We start from the raw sequence: 20584 nt of genomic DNA on the forward strand, positions 1-20584 counted from the left end.
TTGCCAAATAGCCTGTGCCCACAAGAAATGAGACTTGCATATATTAGAAGAGGGTTTTTTTGTAGATGGTGAGAGCATCAGAATAATTTATGCAATAAATAAACACCTTGCTATGGTAAGTAGTGTTTTGATGGCTATTAAGTGTCCCCAGTTTAATTAGGAAGCACAGTTTTGTGTCATTAAGAAAATGAATGTGAATTTAATGCAGGGGGATTGCAGGTGGCACTGCAGGCATGCCTTAACATGATATTATCTGACACCTGCATTACTTCTGAATACTTCTAGCAACTGTTTATGCATCATCTTGTTATAAAATTAAAGAGCAAATGCATTCTAACCTCATAAATGCTAACCTCAAAAGGTTAGTTTGCTTTTTTCCAGTTACAGTCAGTCAATGACACTTGAGGTATTCCTTCTTACTCTTGACAAAATTGAGTTTTGTCAATTGGTTTTTCATTTCCCCATCTTTTGTTTTGATTCCTTGTCCTTTGGCTGCTGTGGTCTATCTCAGTATAGTCAAATAGCCCATTCATTAAAAATCCCAGGTCATACCTCTTTCCATAGCTGCTTCAGTATAGCACATTGCAGCCTGTTGGCTGTAAAAAAAGAGACATGATAGTGAACACAAAAGTTTGTTTATTGGAAAGCTAATATTGAACTAATGACCTTGATGACATTAGAACCTCAATGCTCAAAATTAGACATCTTCATTATTTTTGTACAAACTATAAAATGCTGTAAACCCAGAGTAAATTGCAGCCTCAAAAAAATTGTGACCTTCATTTTTCTCATTAGGTCCAAGTGCATAGTTTTGACTGGGCTGGTCCTCTTACATATGACATATAAATCAGAATCAAATTGTTTAGCCATTTCCCTTAGTGAGGAGAAAAATATAACATTTTCAATAATATTACAAATCATCATGAAAAGCTTAAACAGTCAGCCTGTTGACTTTCCACAACTGACTCAGTCTTATCAAACTGAGTGGATACATTAGCTTTCATACTAGCGGTGTGTATCAGCTGACTCCATTGTTCTGAAACTCGACCTAAAGAGAAGATTTGAGAGCCTGAACCACTTCCATCATCATTCAGCATTTGTACAGGATTTGCAGCTGGACAATTCCCCACTGCATGACTGTTCCCCATTGCACACCACTGCTTGATGCACTAATGGAGTAATGCAACAAATAAAACAGGAGAGATATGCATTCTATAGACAATCCCAAGGTAAGTGGTTGAGCACATGACCAGAATTGATGGTCTAGGTCTTTCTTATGGAATCAGCAACCTGCTGGGATGTGTGCACAGTTTGTCTCATGATTAGAACAAAGCAATAATGAATGCTGGTTGGTTGGCTCATTCTAAGTGTCCTCTGCATTTCCCTAGTTTTGCCAACTTAGTCAAAAGGTGAGGTTCTCCTTTCTGCGATGAATTTTACTAAAGATCAGAATGGTTAAAGAAACAATATTGTCTATTTTTTTTCAGTGCATGCTTACAGATGAAATGGGAATTCTAATCTAGGTGTGCCATAGTAGTGTTTATTCCATATTAATTGCTAGTCCTACAAAAGTGTATGTTTAAGTTACTGATTTTTTAAAAAAAGAAATAGAAACAGTATCCAGTTCAATAAAAGAAAACAGAAGTGGAGTGAACTGTTTAAATATGCCTAAATAAGCAGCTAAAAGTTGTAAACATTTCACAGGGCAAGCCTAAGCAGCTGACCAATAAAACATGACCCAGGAAGAGGGAAATGAGTTTCAAGCCAGACAAACATTGGCAAGCTCTGTTATGAAACACTGTTTTTTTCTAAAGCACACACACATACACAGTGAAGCGCAGATGGTTTACAAACAAAACATTTCTAAGTGTTTTGTGGTTTGACAAAACAACCCCCTTTTAAAAAAGTGTGTGTGAGCCAATGTAGCAGGAGACAAATGCCAGAGGGCTAGCTATGGGCTCACCCACACTGCCATTTATCCTATAATTTCAAGTGAGTCAAGTCACAGAGCCAAGAGGTGTTTTTTCCTGTCCTGCCACTTTCCCCAGGAAAACCCACTGTAAACTCTTGAATTGGAACTAATGGCATTCCATTGAAAACTTGATTGACTTTGTTCTGATTCAGTGATAAACAGCAGATTTTCCCAGAGAAAACCCTGGGACAAAAGCAAAGCAAAGCAAAGCAAAACATTATCGGGCCTATGACTTGAAATTCACTTAAAATAATGGGACAAGTGAAAGTGTGGTTGGGCTGTGTGTTGGTGTTGTTTCAGGAACTCTCTCTTGCTGCATTGACTCAAAGAGTCTTATGGCACCTAGTGTATACACACTGTATACTTTTAAAGCACAAAGAATTCTGGGCACTGTAGTTTACCCCTCACAGAGTTGTGGACCCCAGCAACCTAAAGTGCCCATAATCCTATGAGGGAAAGAAAGTGCTTCGGTGTGTTTAAGTATAGTGTGCACCAAGGGATTGACTGTCTTCTTCTTTGGCGATCACTCGTAGCCAAGTAAGATTGCCTTCCATAAACACGGTTTTAACAATGAGTCCGTAAGTGACTGTGGAGGCCAATTTTGGATCCACATGTCCTTTCACAGTGGGGACATTAGTTTCCGGGCGGGAGTTGATCACAGTGTGGATTTGCCACGCGTGTCTTCCTCCTAGTGTAGCACCCTGCTTGTGGTTAACGCTTAGCTGGAATGAAATATTCAACGCAGCAATAGAGAAATTAAAATAATAATTTATTTGTCAGACAAATAAATATGAGGCACAGTGGTATATGGTTACCAAGCTCTGGCCTGGGCTCTTGCCATTCTGGCCAGCACTTATATTTCCTTAATCCAGCCCCCTTGCTCCTCCTGTGGCTGCCTCTGTCCAATCAGCCTGGTTGAAATTCCTATTGGCTGTTTGCTAGAACCAATCACAAAAGATACACCCATTTCCTCTTGTCCTTTTATGGGAAACAAAAAGCTATATATTCTTCTATCTATAAATGACAAATAAGTAGTAATATATCTTACATGTGTCTCAACAAGGAACCTTAATTACCAGCTCACCTCGCCCTATTGCCCTCCAAAACAGATGGTTAATCTTAAATTTTTATCTTAAACAGATGTCAAGGATCATCATTGAAAGATCTCCTTCTCTTGAAGGTCTCTAAACAAAAGCTTGACAAATGCTCTAATGATGTTTCCTGCTTGGCAGGGGGGGCTGGGCTGGTGGCTGATGGCCCCTGTGATCTCTTCCAACTATATGAAATAAGAATCTAGCATAAGGATTTAACATTTCTTAGCTTCTAATTCCTTTGCATAATTACATTTAAGCCAATATATTTAATACATAACATAAATAACTTTTTAAAAGGAAAAGAAATCTTAAAAGGATCTCAGTTTAAGAAAGAAACAACTTTAGAAAAAGACTTCCCAAAATACTCTCTTCCTTTCTGCCAGCTAGATGCTTTTCCATTGCTCTTGACCTTTGAACCTTAGGAAAATATGGCTCAAGTTTAATGGGAGGCACATGGTTTTATTTTACTATTTACCCACTCTTAATTATGTTTATCTCTTTTTTATCTTCTGTAATATGTAGGGTCAGTGTAACCTTGGCTGTCAGCCTGTAATTCCCTTTTTACGACTTTGAGAATTGTTTTCTGCTATAAATCAGGGGGCCCCCTTGTCTAGGAGAATAAACATCTTGCCAAGGTTCTTAGGCAGCTGCTCTTCTGCCTGGCATGAAACATTTGAAGATCTTTAAGCTCATTTTAAAATACAGGCCCTGATCAAGCCTCAATAAAAATGCAGGCTTATGATTAGATGCCTCACTAGCACGTTTCTCCCTTGTGTCCTGAGTTCGAGTGTCTTCAAAGCCCATGACACCTTTGGTAAAGGCTGTTCTCCAACTGGAGCGCTCGCAGGCCAGTGTTTCCCAGTTGTCAGTATTTATACTACATTTTTAAAGATTTGCCTTGAGACAGTCTTTAAACCTCTTTTGTTGACCACCAGCATTACGGGTCGACTGTGGCAACCTTAAAAGTACTTTCCCCAGCTGCCTGTCTGTTCATTGCAGGGGCTTCTCCTGCTGCATTTGCTAACAAGACAACAATATCCTGCCTGCCTGAAGCACTGGTAGCTCACCGGGTGCCCTCCAGATGTTGCTGGCCTACAATTCCCATAATCCCCGGCGGTTGGTTATGCTCTCTGGAGCTGATGGGAGGCCAACACATCTCAGGGGCACCACGTTTACTACACTTGCCTTGAAGACTGTGGCAGCATCACTTTTTAAAGTGCTATAGGTGCGTCTATGAGCGAAGCAGGAGGCAAATCACGGCGGGTTAGCTGTGTCACAAGAACCCTCTTTTTCCTATAGGGACACGAAGGCGGGAAAGAAAAATAAAAAGTCTTGTGGGCACTTTAGACTTATTGTGGCGTCAAGAGTAGCTCCGCCCCGCGCCCTTTCGGAACCGTCTTCTCTCACGCAACGTGGGTTGTGTCGTCGTGTCACCAGAAAAGCGATAAGCCCGCTCGTTTCAGCACAGCGCCAGAGCGCCCGTCTGTAGGTGTGTTTATTTGTGTGTGAGCGAGGGAAGGAGAGAGCCGCTTCTCCTCAGCCGCGCTCGAGGACCCCGCCAAACATTGCGCGCTCGGGGACTCCCGCGTGACGCGAGGGCTTCTCCGCCCCTGCCTCTCCACAGAACGGCACCCCTTGGCTCTTTCCCCTCCCCTTGCGGGGACTCGCCTGGCGTGTGGAAAGGGAGCCGCTGAGATCCGTTGCGGAGAGAAGGAGGGATTGCCGTCCGGTCCTTGCCCTGCCCTCCTTTTCCTTCCCCTTTATATGCAGCGCTGGACACCTCGGGAACACGGGCTTCGTGGGACTTCCAGAGGCCGGGACCCTTGGGGGCGCCAGCTGTTCTCAGGTACCCGCTTCGCTCCCCCTCCTTCCGTGCTTCCTGCCATTTGCCCCGCCGCAGTTTCCTCAGCTTTCCAGACCCAGCTCCTCCGCAGGGCGAGGAGGAAACGGACCGAGCCGCGGCGCTCTGACGGGTCACTCGCCGCGAATGCCCCGCTTGACCCCGGTGGCGTGCCTTTATTTTGACGCGAGCGAAAGTTAAAAACGGGCGGTGGAGAGGAAGGCGCCCGTCACCTGAGGCGAAAATGAACACACATGAACCCGGGAAAGTCTCGGCTCAGCAGCCCAGGCGCCTTTTTCATATTCTCGCGCTTGGAGGGACGACGTCGTCTTCGGACCTCCCTGCTGGTCTCACTCGCCCCTGACGCGCAGCGAAAGATGCTTCTGCCTTTCGTCTCTTGCATTTATTAACTCCGCAATAGGCTTCTGAAGCTGGGTTTGTTTAAGTTAGACTCCCCATAACTTTCCCCCTTTCCTGTAAGGCTATTTAACCCCACGAATATTCTGCCTTTCATATTTACAAGCGAAAGTTACAAATAACTATGGGTGTGTGCCTGCCAGCCAGCCAGCCATGCATGCCCTCTTCCAGCACACTCCCTTCCTGAACCATGTTCCATTCTTTCTCCCGCCCGTTTTTCTCTGTACTTTAAAACAGTCAGTCAGCACTGAAGGTAATATAATGGTGGGGGGCGGCATTGCCTAATGGTAATGCCGGCTAAGTCAGACTGTCACATTTAGCTTGAAACAGCTGGAACTGGTGGTGAGGAAAGGCAGTCAAAGGTAAATAGCAGCCTGTCTTCCCATCCCATTGCCTGCCCCAGCCAGTGACTTCTCCACCTCTAGTAGTCAGAGGTGTACCTAGGGTCCCTTGCACTCTTGGCAAAGAGCTGCATTGTTGCCCCCCCCCCATCACTTTATCGCAATAGCCATATTAGAAATTACATTTTACATGACCAAAATACTCAAAAGCGTGAGGGCAAGGCAAGAAGGGAGGTCAGAAAAATTCACACGCCTTTGTGCCATTTCATGTTGCCGCAGCAGAGGCAGCATGTCATCATACACAAAAATATCATACATTCCATAGTCTGATAGTTGATTTTTGGTGGTGGGGGGGGGGGAAGCAGTTTTGCCAACTTCTCAGTACACCTCTGCTAGAAGTGCATCCTCTTCTGAGCTTTGCTGCTTTGCAGGGGCAAGGGGAGTGGGTGGGTAGTGTATAAGCAGGAGAAGGCGGTGGCTCTCTTGTCCACCCTACCTGGGCCTGTGTGCTAGTTTGTTAAGCATAAGTGGCCCTCTCATGTCTGTTTGCTCTTTGTGGGCAGTGCACTGCTGGCCACAGAAGGAGCAGCCACCTCTCCTTCTCAATCACTTGCACTCTGGATATAGTGGGGTTGTGACAGGGCCCAATGAATTTATGTAACATAAAACATTTGAAAGTCCATTTTTTCTTGCGTAGTCTTTGTTTGGGTGTGGCCATAGGGGTATGGCTAAGGGGACTGTTGTGCTGAACGCAAGCACTTCTAAATTTACCACTACATCATTGTGTGTTTTCAATGCTGGTATTTTAAGTTGTAATCCACCTTGAAATGGTATATAAATGTAGTAGACAATTTCACATGCAACAAGGCCTACTTATCTGTAATATCAGCAAGTGCCTGTTTCCATCAGCATATTCTTGATAGCAGCCATGGGGGGGGGGACTGTTGCTCCCGTTATAGAAGTTATGATCATGATCAACTGATTTACATATAAGGTGGTAATAATAATAATAATAATAATAATAATAATAATAATTTATTATTTATACCCCGCCCATCTGGCTGGGCCTCCCCAGCCACTCTGGGCGGCTTCCATAGAAACCAAAAATACAGTAAAATATTACACGTTTAAAACTTCCCTGAACAGGGCTGCCTTAAGATGTCTTCTGAATGTCAGGTAGTTGTTTATCGCTTTGACATCTGCTGGAAGGGCGTTCCACAGGGCGGGCGCCACTACTGAGAAGGCCCTCTGCCTGGTTCCCTGTAGCTTTGCTTCTCGCAATGAGGGAACCGCCAGAAGGCCCTCGGCGCTGGACCTCAGTGTCCGGGCAGAATGATGGGGGTGGAGACGCTCCTTCGGGTATACTGGACCGAGGCCGTTTAGGGCTTTAAAGGTCAGCACCAACACTTTGAATTGTGCTCGGAAACGTACTGGGAGCCAATGTAGGTCTTTCAAGACCGGTGTTATATGGTCTCGGCGGCCGCCTCCAGTCACCAGTCTAGCTGCCGCATTCTGGATTAGTTGTAGTTTCCGAGTCACCTTCAAAGGTAGCCCCACGTAGAGTGCATTGCAGTAGTCCAAGCGGGAGATAACCAGAGCATGCACCACTCTGGCGAGACAGTCCGCAGGCAAATAGGGTCTCAGCCTACGTACCAGATGGAGCTGGTAAACAGCTGCCCTGGACACAGATTTGACCTGTGCCTCCATGGACAGCTGTGAGTCCAAAATGACTCCCAGGCTGCACACCTGGTCCTTCAGGGGCACAGTTACCCCATTCAGGACCATGGAATCCTCCACACCTGCCCGCCTCCTGTCCCCCAAAAACAGTACTTCTGTCTTGTCAGGATTCAACCTCAAGCTGTTAGCCGCCATCCATCCTCCAACCGCCTCCAGACACTCACACAGGACCTTCACCGCCTTCACTGGTTCTGATTTAAAAGAGAGGTAGAGCTGGGTATCATCCGCATACTGATGAACACCCAGCCCAAACCTCCTGATGATCTCTCTCAGCGGCTGCATGTAAATGTTGAAAAGCATGGGGGAGAGGACAGAACCCTGAGGCACCCCACAAGTGAGAGCCCAGGGGTCTGAACACTCATCCCCCCCCACCACTTTCTGAACACGGCCCAGGAGGAAGGAGCGGAACCACTGTATGACAGTGCCCCCAGCTCCCAGCCCCTCAAGACGGTCCAGAAGGATGTTATGGTCGATGGTATCAAACGCTGCTGAGAGATTCAGCAGAACTAGGAAACAGCTCTCACCTTTGTCCCTAGCCCGCCGGAGATCATCAACCAGTGCGACCAAGGCAGTTTCAGTCCCATGATAAGGCCTGAATCCCGACTGGAAGGGATCCAAATGGTCCGCTTCTTCCAGGCATGCCTGGAGTTGTTCGGCAACCGCTCACTCAATCACCTTACCCAAGAATGGAAGATTTGAGACTGGGCGATAGTTGGCCATCATGGCCGCATCTAAAGATGGTTTTTTAAGAAGCGGTTTAATAACCGCCTCTTTCAGCGGGTCTGGGAAGGCTCCCTCATGGAGGGATGCATTCACCACCCCACGAAGCCCATTGCCCAGTCCTTCCCAGCTAGCTTTTATAAGCCAGGATGGGCAAGGATCCAGGAGACAGGTGGTTGGTTTCACTCGGCCAAGCAGCCTGTCCACATCCTCGGAGGTAACAGATTGGAATTGATCCCACTCGACTAGACAGAACTCTAGCACTCTCCCGCCCCGGCCCTGCTCCCACGGTGGAGTCTACTTCTTCCCGAATCTGAGCGATTTTATCTGCAAAAAACTTTGCAAAATCATTGCAGGAGAACATTTGGCCCATACTGGGCCCCGATGTTGCAGGTGGTTCCGCTAAATTGTGAACCACCTGAAAAAGTCTCCTGCTGCTGTTTTCTGCAGATGCAATAGAGGCGGTGAAGAAATTCTTCTTCGCCGTCGCTATCGCCACTTGGTAGGCTCAACGTTGAGCTCTAACCTGTGTCCGGTCAGATTCGGAATGAGTTATCTGCCACCGGCGCTCTAGCCGTCTCAACGATTGTTTCATTGCCCTCAGATCCATGGAAAACCACGGGGCTGTCTGGGCTCCATGCAATCGGAGAGGGCGCTTCGGAGCCAAACAGTCAATAGCCCTGGTTAACTCCACATTCCAGTGGGCCACCAGGGAATCAGCTGAAAGGCCATCAACATGGGATAAAGCATCCCCTACCACTCTCTGAAAACCATTTGGATCCATTAAGTGGCGGGGGCGGACCATCCGAATTGGTCCCACCTCCCTGCAGAGGGGATGGGTCGCAGAGAAGTCCAGTTGCACCAGGAAGTGATCTGACCATAGCACTTCTTTCGTTTCGCTTTTACTTAGTGTCAGATCACCAACATCCATAGAGGTAAACACCAGGTCCAAGGCATGTCCGCGGCTATGGGTTGGGCCAGACTTATTCAGGGACAGACCCATGGAGGCCATGCTTTCCACGAAGTCCCGAGCGGCCCCTTGTAAGGTCATGTCGGCATGGATGTTAAAATCCCCTAGGACGACCAAGCTAGGTGTCTCCAGGAGAACATCCGCCACAACCTGAAGCAGCTCGGGCAGGGAATCCTTGGTGCAGCGGGGAGGTCGGTACACCAAAAGGAATCATGTACTGCCCCTATTGCCCAACTTCCAGAACATGCACTCGGAAAACTGGGTCTTCCCAATAGGACGCCTGGTGCAAACTAATGACTTCCTAAAAATCACTGCAACCCCCCCTCCCCGCCCACATGACCTGGGTTGCTGTGCATAAGAGAAACCTGGTGGACAAGCAGCGGCAAGGACAGGCCCATCTGCTTCATCCAACCAAGTATCTGTTACACATGCCAGGTCAAGTCCTCCATCCATGATCAAGTCATGGATGGCAGTGGTCTTATGAATCATTGACCTGGCATTGCACAGCAGAACCTTCAGGTCATGTGGGTATCCCTTGCTGATTCTAGTATCCATCCGGTCAGGACCAGACCCGGAGGCAGGAATAGTCCTCAGACAACGACTAAACCTGCCTCCTCTGTAATGACATGGTCTGGTCTTAGCGTAACTCCTCCTCCTACCCGTGATCACTGAGATCGGTTGTCCCAGTGCATCTCCCCCTGTGGAACATGCCCCAGCCATTTTGTGGGCTGGGGCCCACTCCCCGGCAGCCCTGACCCCTCCCCCTAAGAACAAAATAACAACTTATACAAACAAACAAAACCAATAAAACAATACAAACAAAAAAATGTAAAAATTACAAAAACATCAAAATAAAAAAAAAAACCCCAAGCCCAACCAAACATCCATCGCACCCCCCCCCCATACAAAATTTTTTTAAAAAACATTTTAAAAACACTCTGCCCCTCCGGCAGTAGCGACAACTGTCCTAGTGAGGCCTGTCAGGCCCCGCCCCAGGCCAGGTGGTAAGTGGCAGGAAGGAGCAGGGCCCTCAGGCACTCACTCAGGGGAGTCTTTCTGGGCAGCAGGCAGCAGGCAGCAAGCAGTCCTTGTGAGGCTTCAGGCCCCGCCCCAGGCCAGATGGTAAGTGGCAAGAGCAGGGCCCTCAAGCACTCACTCAGGGGAGTCTTCCTGGTTAGATGTTATTGAACTACAACTCCCATCAGCCCTCAGCCAGCATGGCTAATGGTCAGCAGAGATGGGAGTTGTATTTCTAGCACTTTTGGAGGACCACAGGTCCCCCCCCCCAACATACATACATTAACTTTTTTATGTCATGATATGTTTCTCCATGTTAGTGTTGATATATGTATGGCTCAGAAAGGCTTAACAGATGGTAAAGCATTACTTTTGTTTACCTCTTTCTGTCTTTGTGTAACCACAGCAATGTATGTTGACCATTAGCCAATGTAAATTTTTAGCAGCTGCATGAGGGAAATCAACATGCATGCTTCCAGATAAGCTTGTTCAGTGGAGGCTGGTCCATTAGGACAGGTGGGGCATTGCCCACTTTAATAATTAGCTTTGTACAATTACTGGTGCTCATGCTAAGGGCCGGCTCACACGCGAGGCAGACTGAAGCAACTGCTTCAGGTGACAGAATCTCATGGGATGACACCCTTATGGGCTGCTGCCAGGGTTGCGTGGTGGTAGCTTCTGGTGAGAACTTGCAGAATTCTTGTGAGATCTCATGAGAATTCTGTGAGATCTTACCAGAAGCTGCTGCTACACAAACCCTGTAAGTGAGGCTTTGGTGGAGTGGGGACAACTTCTCATTTCATTTCAGGCAGTGAAATGGGATGGGCTACCCCTGCTCAATTTATTTATTTAAAAACATATTTCCAAGTTTCCCAAATTAATGCTTACTTTCTTTTTAACTCTTACCTTGAGTTCTTCACATGGTTTAGGGTTGGCACTGGGGGAGAGCAGCACTCTTTTGTGTTTAATAGCTGTGGGGCAGGCATAATTAATTATGCAAAAAGAAGTGCATTTGGATGAACTTGAACTGAACATAGGTCCATTATTTTTAATAGGTTTACCCTGAGTAAAGCTTAGTTGAATCTCACCCTAGATGGAGAGTAAAGACGACACCCTTTTATGCATGTAGTTGTGGTGTGAACACCTCTTTATCGAGAAACAGATTGGTTCTAGTCAATTCCCCTTTAAAGTCTTACAACTGTACTTGTAATACAACCAGTAGTTTATTTTCATTTGCATATGTGGCTATACGTACAGAATTAGAGCAGAATAGTATAAACCACTTCTACCATTCCTCAGGGATTTCTTTCACTACAGCTCGTTAACGTTCACTTTTTACCAGTGGGGTAAGCAGCCATTCATTGCTAATAATTTTCCAGCTTTGGCACTGTAGATAATTGTTAAACTATTAAATTGTAGATTGTGATTTATAATGTTCATAATGGCAACAATCTCTAAGCATTCACTCTGTTCTGTCACTGGAAACGTACCCTAATCTCTTGCAGCATAAAATACAGTACAATGACTTGTAATGACACACATATCTTATTACCTGCTGGTAATAAGCTATCAACAAGGATGACAGTTTAATTATATAGTACATCTCCTGCTAGCAAATGACTAGCTCCCAAATATTTCTGCTGCTCTTCACCATTTTTTAAAAAGAAAACGTGACTCAAAACTCTGGGTGCCTTAAATTGAATTTTTACTTAATATGTTGATGATGGGTAACACTAGTTTCAAACCACTTCACTGGTGTTTTTATTTATTCAAAATATTTATATACTGCATTTTATTAAAACATCTCAAGGCAGTTTACACACGCGCGCGCGCGCGTGCACACACACACACACAGTCTAGCAATGTTAATAGCCAGTACAGAATTCAATTTAAAATGTTATGACAACTGGTTAGCATGGTCTTAGTTGTATAAGCACCAGTAGGTGGTGTTGTGTTAGGGAGGTTAGAGGTGAAAGTTAGTATTCTTTTACCTGTCCTGACATAGTTTCTCGGCTGTTATTCCTATGTGGTGTCAGGGTAGAGATGATCCATAGTGTTCTGACAGTCTCACAAAACAGAAAATAGGGCACAGGCTTCCATTCAAGGCATTCTAGGAATTCCCAGTTCTTGCAGTCAGTGTTTATTATTGTTGTTACATTAACAGACAGAGGAGAGCCCTGGAACTGAGAGAGCCTGCAGGAAAAGGCATAGCTTCTGCAAAAAAGAAGAGTTGTGTGAAAAAAGACAGGAGAGGCCTGGAACTGAGAGAGCCTATAAGAATCTGAAAGGGTGAGTCCAGTCCGTCCCTATCCTCTTTGACTGTAGACATTGCCAACCTATCCCCAGTCTGATTTCAAGTTCTGCCCACAGCAGAATTTGATTTCCACCATCCTGAAACCTAGCCACTTAGGATAAGCAGATCCCAAAGGTTTTCCCAGCCATCTGGCCTTGACCAGCAGGTACAGGAAAACTAAGTATAGATGGGCAGGGTATAAATAAATTATTATTATTATTATTTATTATTACCATGGCCTCATCAGTAGAGAATCCTCTAAAGGAAACTCACTGAAGTTGAGATGAAATAGTTTAAAACAGTTAAAGAAGATTTAGATGACCATTTAACACTTTACTGCAATACAGGTGACTCACTGTTTGCATGGGGGTTGTGTTCCGGCCCACCCCTCCCGCATGTCTGCAGAGCATGGCTTTCGGGCTGCTTCTAGGTCCATGACAATGAACGCGTGCACAGTCACTGTCTGTAAAATCTGTTCCTGCAAGCAAGCAAGAGGAGAGTCAGTTTCTCACTTCATCACTACCCTTGTATGCTGACATCCAGCACTGTGGATATGGGGAGATGAGTAAGGCACTAATTCAAGACAGATTGGTAGTAGGCTATCAACATTTAGCGAAAGAAATCCCTATGGTCATATGATGGGGACATGCTGTTTTCTACTTTTCTGCTCATGGTGGGGGTGATGGAATGTCTGGGAGAGTTTTTTTGGGGGGGCGGGGTTTCTAGTTTCCTAACTGCTTTTTAACTTGGTCAGTACACTTTTTTAGGGAAGTAAAAAGAGCAAAGTCACAAGATATGGGAGTTGGGTGCTAGCAGCCTCTTGGTAGCTTTTTCTGACCATTGCAGTGTAGTGTTATGGGTGATTAGTAAGGAGCATTAAGAAGTAACAGAAAGGTTGAAAGTTTACGCTCTTCCCCACTTGAGCTGGTTTAAAAAGTTTCTGGGGAGACAAAAATTATGCTTTGCTTGCTTCTAGCTAATTTCTGAGGCCAAAGTTAAAGTCTGATGTATGTAGAAAAATGAAATACCTTGCTAATGCCTGGTGTATGAGACAAAATGAAATGTCTTTTGTTTTCTTCTTCTCATGTTCCTATCACAGTCAAGGTATTAATAACCACCTGTTTTCTTGTAAGTAGAAAATATAAATATAAACAAAATATGACAACCATAGAATATTAACTGGCAGATGTTTTAAAGAAGAATTACCTTTATTTTATTGATAAGCTTAGATTTAATTTGCTTTCTTTTAAATTGGGGACTACTACTAGTGATTAATGATCCTTAAGCGAAAAGAACCAGAAAGATAAATCAGTTCCTTGTGTGGGAGCTTTAATCTATTGGACATTGGCAGAGTAAGAAATGCTCTGTTGCTGGCAAAGCAAAATGCCCTATTATGATTTATGCACCTGTTATGGCTTGCGGCTTTTTTTCGCCTTGGGAACCTTGTGAGTTTGGTAACAGCTCTATTTGAAATTGTACACTGAGCAAAATCAGAGAATTGGGATAACTAAATTTTCTTTAGAAACTTTTTTTAAAATAAAAAAGTAAAAGCACATTGCTGTATTTAAAATAATAAATTAATATGATGACCAAATTTGCTGAGGAAGATTTGAGCACACATCAAGCATAAACATGCATTAGAATGTGTGGTTAAAATGTCCAAAGCCCTTAAGATTTAATTGGGTCCTGGGACAGTTCTACTCATGTATCATGTTTCAAAATGTATTTATTTGAAAGTAAGTCTAATTACCGGTAATTTAGTAGAGCTTGCTTCTCAGTAAACATCCTGAAGACTTTTATCTATATATGAGATCCTTAAGAATTTGAAAAATGAGATAATGTCTTTGGTAGGCATTTTACGTGGTTTGTGTAGAGCAAAATGCGAGTGTAAATAGAGCAATATGAAACGAACAAACAAAAACACTGGTTCTTCTTCAATAATAAAGAACAGTAAACATTAAAAAGCTTGAACAGAGAATACCCTGCAATTGCAGAGATCTTCAGATTTGCTGCAATGTGACCTGTCACTTTGCTTATGGCACACTGTGAACTTATTTCATTGTAGAATCTTCAATTGTGTCACATAATTTTTGGTATGAGCACTGGGATCCGATTTATAGCCTGGCAAGAGAACAATAACAACAGGAAAATTATAGATGTCTAGAAAACTTCAAATTCATTGATTTCCTAGTTAAAATGATTTGAGAGGCTACCTGTGATTTTAAATGACTGTTCAGATTTCCCCTCCATTTCTGTTTCCCTGTTGTGTCAGATGTCTTCTTATATTTTTTGCAGCTTTTAACATCCTTTTTAGAATGCAAATAGACACTGTCCGTATTTCTGTTCCGTGCTTGCTTACTTTTAAGGCACTTTATAAACAAAAATGCAACCTCTTTTTTAGTTAAAAATGTTCCCAGATCAGACTTCCTGTTTCCTGCCAAGGGAAATGGCTGCCACCCATGAGATTGGACCCCCAGTAGTGCCAGGGCCAATATGAGTGTAGTTAGCTCGCTCACCCCCCCGAGGGTAGGGGAGCTTAGCCGCCCGCAGATCTTCCGTTATCAGCCTCTCGTAACAAGATGGAGGGGCTGGGATGCTGGGCGTTGTATGGCACAAACTGGGAACTCTCCGGGGTCAATCTCTCGAGCGGGGAATACCTGTTTTCTAAAAATTAAAAAGATTTGGACAAAAATATTTCTGGACGGAAAGAGATAAAAGGAAAATCTGCTAAACTACACAGTTACTGGAGGTCAAGCTTTGGACTTCAAAAAGACTCCCATCTTGGTGTTTCGATTAATGTGGTGAGTGGCTGCTGTATTTTTGTATTTCTTATATCAGCTATTTAATGATTTGGCGAACCTCACCAAGAAAGAATTAATTACCTAAAGGAAACACAGGAGGGGTAAAATTTATTGGATATATGGCACCACGGTCCTTGGTGGAGAGTCCTAATTAAAATTGGCAGAATAAGATCAGATATGCAAATGGCTTGGGCTGAGGAGGAAAGATGGTGCTGGTAGCAGCTGTGACGCAGCAAGAAAAAAGAAAACAAGGAACCTCCTTTATCTGAAGGAGGCCAGAGATACTTTATAATTTGAACTACAAAAGGGATGTACTTTACAAAAAATGCATGTGCTCACACGGAATATTTTTATATATGTTTGAAAAAGAGAGTGACGGTGAATTCTGGATGCCTACTAGCTCTCCAGGGCCCTGGAGAGCGAGCGTGGTTATTTTTTGGAGAAACTGGGAACAATCTTTATATAATTTATTGACTGTCAAGTACACCCCATGGTATAGAACTTGAAACATCAGCTTGTTGTGAGAGATCAAAGTCAACATGGCACCATTAATTTCAACCTTGTATGGAAGCCCAGAGCAAGAAATGGTAGAGAAAGGAGGGGCTATTGAAAGAGGACTGTGTTTCCAAATAATAAGACTGAAAACAATATGGAATAAAAATTTGCCTCCTACGTGATTATAGAAATATGGAATCGTCAAACAAAACAAGATGGAGAGTCATATACCAGAGACTGATTGAGAGATGTGGGGGAAAAGCAGAAAATAAATGAAGGACAGTAGCTCTTGGAATTCAGAACACGGGAAGTCACCCTTTGAAATTATTTAATTCGGACTTTATAATTGGCTGTATTGGTGTGTTTTTTATGTGGCAATATTTGGTTTGATTTGTTATGAATAAAAATTATTTACAAAAAAAGTCATCTGCTTTAATTAGTGAATTAAGAAAGCTTTCCACTCAATATCATGAATAAGTTGAGCCTTTTCACAATATGAAATGAATATGAGATACTTCCCCCATCAGCAATACTTATAATACAGGAAGTGAACCTCTATGGACCACTGCAATACCTCCCCACTAGCCCTTGACTGATGTTGCACCGAGTGGACAGAGCTGAGTCAAATCTGGCCATGTCAGGTTGGCCCATTTGTTCATGATCAAATAATGAATCACCATGGTTCTATCAAGAACCAGCATGGAATTCAGCAACAGAACCAGCAGATTGTTGGGGGCAGTGGCAGAGCACTGATAAGTACCACAAATAAGAGGGAACTCAGTGGGTGATATTAGGCACAAGCACCTATCACCACTCCTTCAGAATTTCCCTCTACTATGCCTGCTCCTCCTCTTAATCACTGAGATAGGCCATCCTACAACATTCCTCCAATCTCTGTCTCCTGAGGCACATCTTGTACATAGAACACCCTGCTAAAACAGTTCATACACAGAATTTATCATGCCTCTAGGTCACACAGGCATCAACACATGAAAGCCAGATCTCACAGGACCTGCCAGTAAATACACCTACCATCCATCTGAGCAAATGATACAGTGTTCCACCTTATCTCTCACCTGGGGCATAAAACCATCTCTTCTCTACACCTGCCTCAAACCCAAAGGCTGGAGTGCCAACTTGGCCCCATGACTGTGGGTGCTCGGGGCCGTGGGTGCCATGCAGCGTTCATGACCCTAGCACCAAAATTTGTGGGTGCCCGACCCCTTCATAGGGAATTTTGTGGGTGCTTGGGTACCCAGGGCCCCAGGGAGTTGGCACCTATGCCCAGAGGATATAAACTCTCAAAGACACCTCAGTCTCTCACAGTACAGAACCCAAAAGCACAAAGCCTATGTATTTCATGCATTCTGTCATCCCAATTTGTGCTATATTCAGTAAACAAATATCAAATATTCATTGTTCATTTTGCTGTTCATCTCATTGTTCATCTTGCTGAAGATAAAATTAAATGCCTGAAAAGGTCACCAAATACTGCATCTTACATGACAGATAAATTATTTCTACCTATTAGCAGTTAATGTATTTTGTTTTGGATACTTGCATGACTAAATCACCAAGTACAATTGACATCAATGACTTTAGCAGTATACTGACAGTTGCTGAAACTGTCTTATTCTTTTATTTCCATTTTGAGCATGATTGACATTATGAGAAGTGGCACATAATCTTGCCGCTTAAAAATGATTGTTGCCAGCATCTATTTTTAATTAAAGCATGTCACCAGAATGGAACATAGATATATGGCTGTTCAGGGCTGATCACACATGCATACTCATCATCCAAGTGCCCCCCCTTCACATCTTCATTTTTTCACATTTGTTCTTATAACACCCCATATAAACCTGCAAAAATTCTTTGCTCGTTCCAAAAAGGTGGGGAGGACTCAGATGGGAGAAGTGTTGCAACTTGCTGAACATTTGCTCACCAACAAAGGGAAGTGACTTGCAAATGCCTGAGGTTTTATGGCTGTCCTTAGAAAATGATGCATAATTTATGTGCCACATAAATATTGTAATTCCTTCATTTAAATGTCCTAATAACTTAAAGCACTGCATAATGAGGGCAAAACCTACCGTTTAGTATCAAACTGTACTTTTAAGTAGCGTGGATATCCATACCTTCAAATATTCCATTCTAGAATACATCCCTTCTTTCCTTGGATAGTTGGTTTTCACAACACGATAAGCCAAACTATGAGACCATGCAAATGTGCAGGCTCCCAGAAGGAAGCTTGCTGCCTCTTTCCTTTTCCTACGCCTTTTTATTTCTCTTGAGCTGAGCTAAGGTTTGGCTTTGCATGCTATCTGAACCTGGGCTTGTGTTTTAATTGAAACTGAATCCTCAAAATACAGCAGTGTTATGTGTTCCAAGTTCTCAAGTCCAGGAGGTGGGAAGATGGCTTGTTCTGACAGGGTTGCACTCCCTTGGAAGGTAGCAGGTTTGCAGGTTTAGGGTACTCCTGGATCCAACATTGTCATTTGAGGCCTAGGTGGCCTTGCTGCCTAGGAGTGCCTATTTCCAGTTACAATTGGTTTGCCAGTTGTGGCCATTTTGGGGCAGTGATGACTTGATTACAGTACTCTGCGCTCTTGGAACGTCCAGATTGGATTACTGAAATGTGCTCTGTGTGATGCTGCCCTTGAAGACAACTTGGAAATTTCAACTGGTTCAAAATGCAGTGGATGAGACTGCCTTTGGAACTCCTTCGACCCATTTCAAAAACAGCTGCATTGGCTGCCAGATCTGGCAGCCAATGCAGCTGTTTTTCAAATGGGTCTTCTTCTTCTTCTTTGAAGAAGACGATCCATTTCTGAAACAGCTGCATTGGCTTCTTTGAAGACAATATCAATTCATGACTGCCAATGCTTCCCTTCATCCTAAATGCCTCTTTCCCATGTGTATTGTTATGCACACCCCAAAACTCAAATGATGAGGTTTTGAGGATGCAGTACACACTCAGGTTTTGTTTCCTTTGAATGAGCTCACTTTGTAAAATGTATGTTTATTTACAAATATACAGCTAGAGCATAATATGGAGGTGCAACTACTACAATGGTTAGTCCAAAATCCTTTGTTCTTCTATAAAATCAGGAGGTTGTCATGTTGGCTATCTATTGGTTTACAGAGCAGCAAGAACCTTATGAGTCTTTCGGAGCCCAACTCAGTGCTCCATGTGTCTTCTCTATTCCTGTCTAAAACTGCAGCTTCTTCATAACCAGATTGATGGAATAATCTCCCACAGAGCAGAGGAAGGAAGGAGAAAAAAGACATGTCCTTGTCCAATAGTCTTGCCGTTTCCTCATTATTCAAGGAAATATGGTCTCACTACACTTGGTGCTTCTGGCAAACTATAACCTCATTTTACTTAACTAAACAAACGGAGAGTGTGCCTGGACAAAACTTGCCTTACAGGTTTCAGGCTCATCAACCCTCTTTCTTGGAACCAAGAACTACACAATTGAAAGCTACCCTAAGCAGTGTTAGAAACTGAGATATGAAAGCTAGGAGCTAAATGGCACCTTAAACCTATGTTATGGGCACAACAATGGAATGTTTAGGCATGGGGGTTTTTTATAACAAGAATACAAAGCTGAAAAATGAATGAGTGGCAGCTAAAATATTATGTTCATTTTTCACATGGTCTAGTCCTTCTCCTGCCCACCTCCCTAATATTCTTAAGGGGTCTCTTCTCCAGCCTTCAGAGAGTAGGTCTTTTTCTGCCTCCCCACTTCCACCTTCCTTTGCTTCCCCTCTGCAGTCTAAAATCTTCCCCTCTGCAATCTAAAATCTTAGGTGCAGTACTGTGCCCAGAGCTTAGAAACTGCTTGTGTTAATGAAATTCCCTGTCGCAAAATGCACCTAGAACAATGTGAGTTTCAAACACTGACCCTTAAAGATAATCCAGCCTAACATCCAAAAAAAACAAAACCCATTCTTCTAAAACATTCATGATTTATAGTAATTAAAAGTATTCAGGATGCACCAAAATGAATGAGGTATTTCCTTTTTTGGCTGGAGTAACTATTCTTTACTAATTCTGAATGTGCTGTTTGTTCCAACATTTTTTTCAAATAGTTCCCCACAAAATCTTGTATCTGATTGGTATATTTATATGTTTAATTAACTGAAAGATTTTTAGGCCTCGTTTCAAACAAAAGGTTTCACAGAACTCAGCTACATTAGTAAAGAAATAACGATTTGAATGTGCAGACAACAGACAACACCAGATGGGGCCAGAGAGCTAGAAATTTTTATATGCAATTTTCCATAGGGTTTTTTTTCTCCTTTTGTTATAATGATCCAATTTCTGATTTATTTATAGTGGTTTTTCCCTGTGTGTAGATCCACCCTCCATGTATCACACAAACAATATATACCAACAAAGAAGCCATAATACAGTTTTAAACCAAATAAAAGCAAACACTTCATCACCACTAGTAGGCAGCACCTACTAAGAGTATTCTGACATAATATGACCATACCAAAAAGCAAAACACACCCACAGACAGGCCATTAAAGGCAACAGTAAAAAAAGTAGGCCTTTAAAACCCATGTAAATATTTTGTGGGATGGAGCGTGCTGAACTCCTCAAGGAATTGAGACCCATAACCGTGGGGCTACTGCCAAGAAATAGTGTGAATCTTCAGTCTGCTAGACAAAAAAAAGACCCATTGATTATTTCAAACTAAGATCTTATTCACCTACCTTCCATTTCTAGCTTCAGTTAATCATTGCTGCTCTGTTCTCCTTCTGCCAGTGTGGTATTGGGCTTAACTATTTATTTTCGCTTTCTTCTTTTTCTTTGCATTTATCTAAATCTAACCTCATTTGTCCCCTTTCCCCCCACCTATCCGTTGTCCTTTAATG

At 43.4% G+C, this 20584-nt stretch overlaps 1 protein-coding gene and 1 long non-coding RNA gene across 3 annotated transcripts in view; one reads left to right on the top strand and one right to left on the bottom strand.

Moving 5' to 3' along the window:
• The window catches only part of LOC307223520, a 41225-nt gene extending 28960 nt beyond the window's left edge, over positions 1 to 12265 (bottom strand). The window contains exons 1-2 of one of the 2 annotated variants that reach the window (XR_013842120.1): positions 12100 to 12265; positions 553 to 596 (exon numbers count right to left, since the gene is read on the bottom strand). This is a non-coding gene — a long non-coding RNA (uncharacterized lncRNA). The remainder of the gene's footprint in view (positions 1 to 552; positions 597 to 12099) is intronic. The other variant, XR_013842119.1, reaches the window with a different exon arrangement.
• Positions 4776 to 20584, top strand: part of IL15 (interleukin 15) — a 30117-nt gene continuing 14308 nt past the window's right edge. Inside the window, exons 1-2 of the mRNA XM_079989521.1 lie at positions 4776 to 4912; positions 12273 to 12397. The gene's annotated coding sequence lies outside the window, so the exon portion shown is untranslated. The remainder of the gene's footprint in view (positions 4913 to 12272; positions 12398 to 20584) is intronic.

This window comes from Podarcis cretensis (genome assembly GCF_951804945.1).
Source record: "Podarcis cretensis genome assembly, chromosome: 9".
NCBI classification, from domain to species: Eukaryota; Metazoa; Chordata; class Lepidosauria; order Squamata; family Lacertidae; genus Podarcis; species Podarcis cretensis.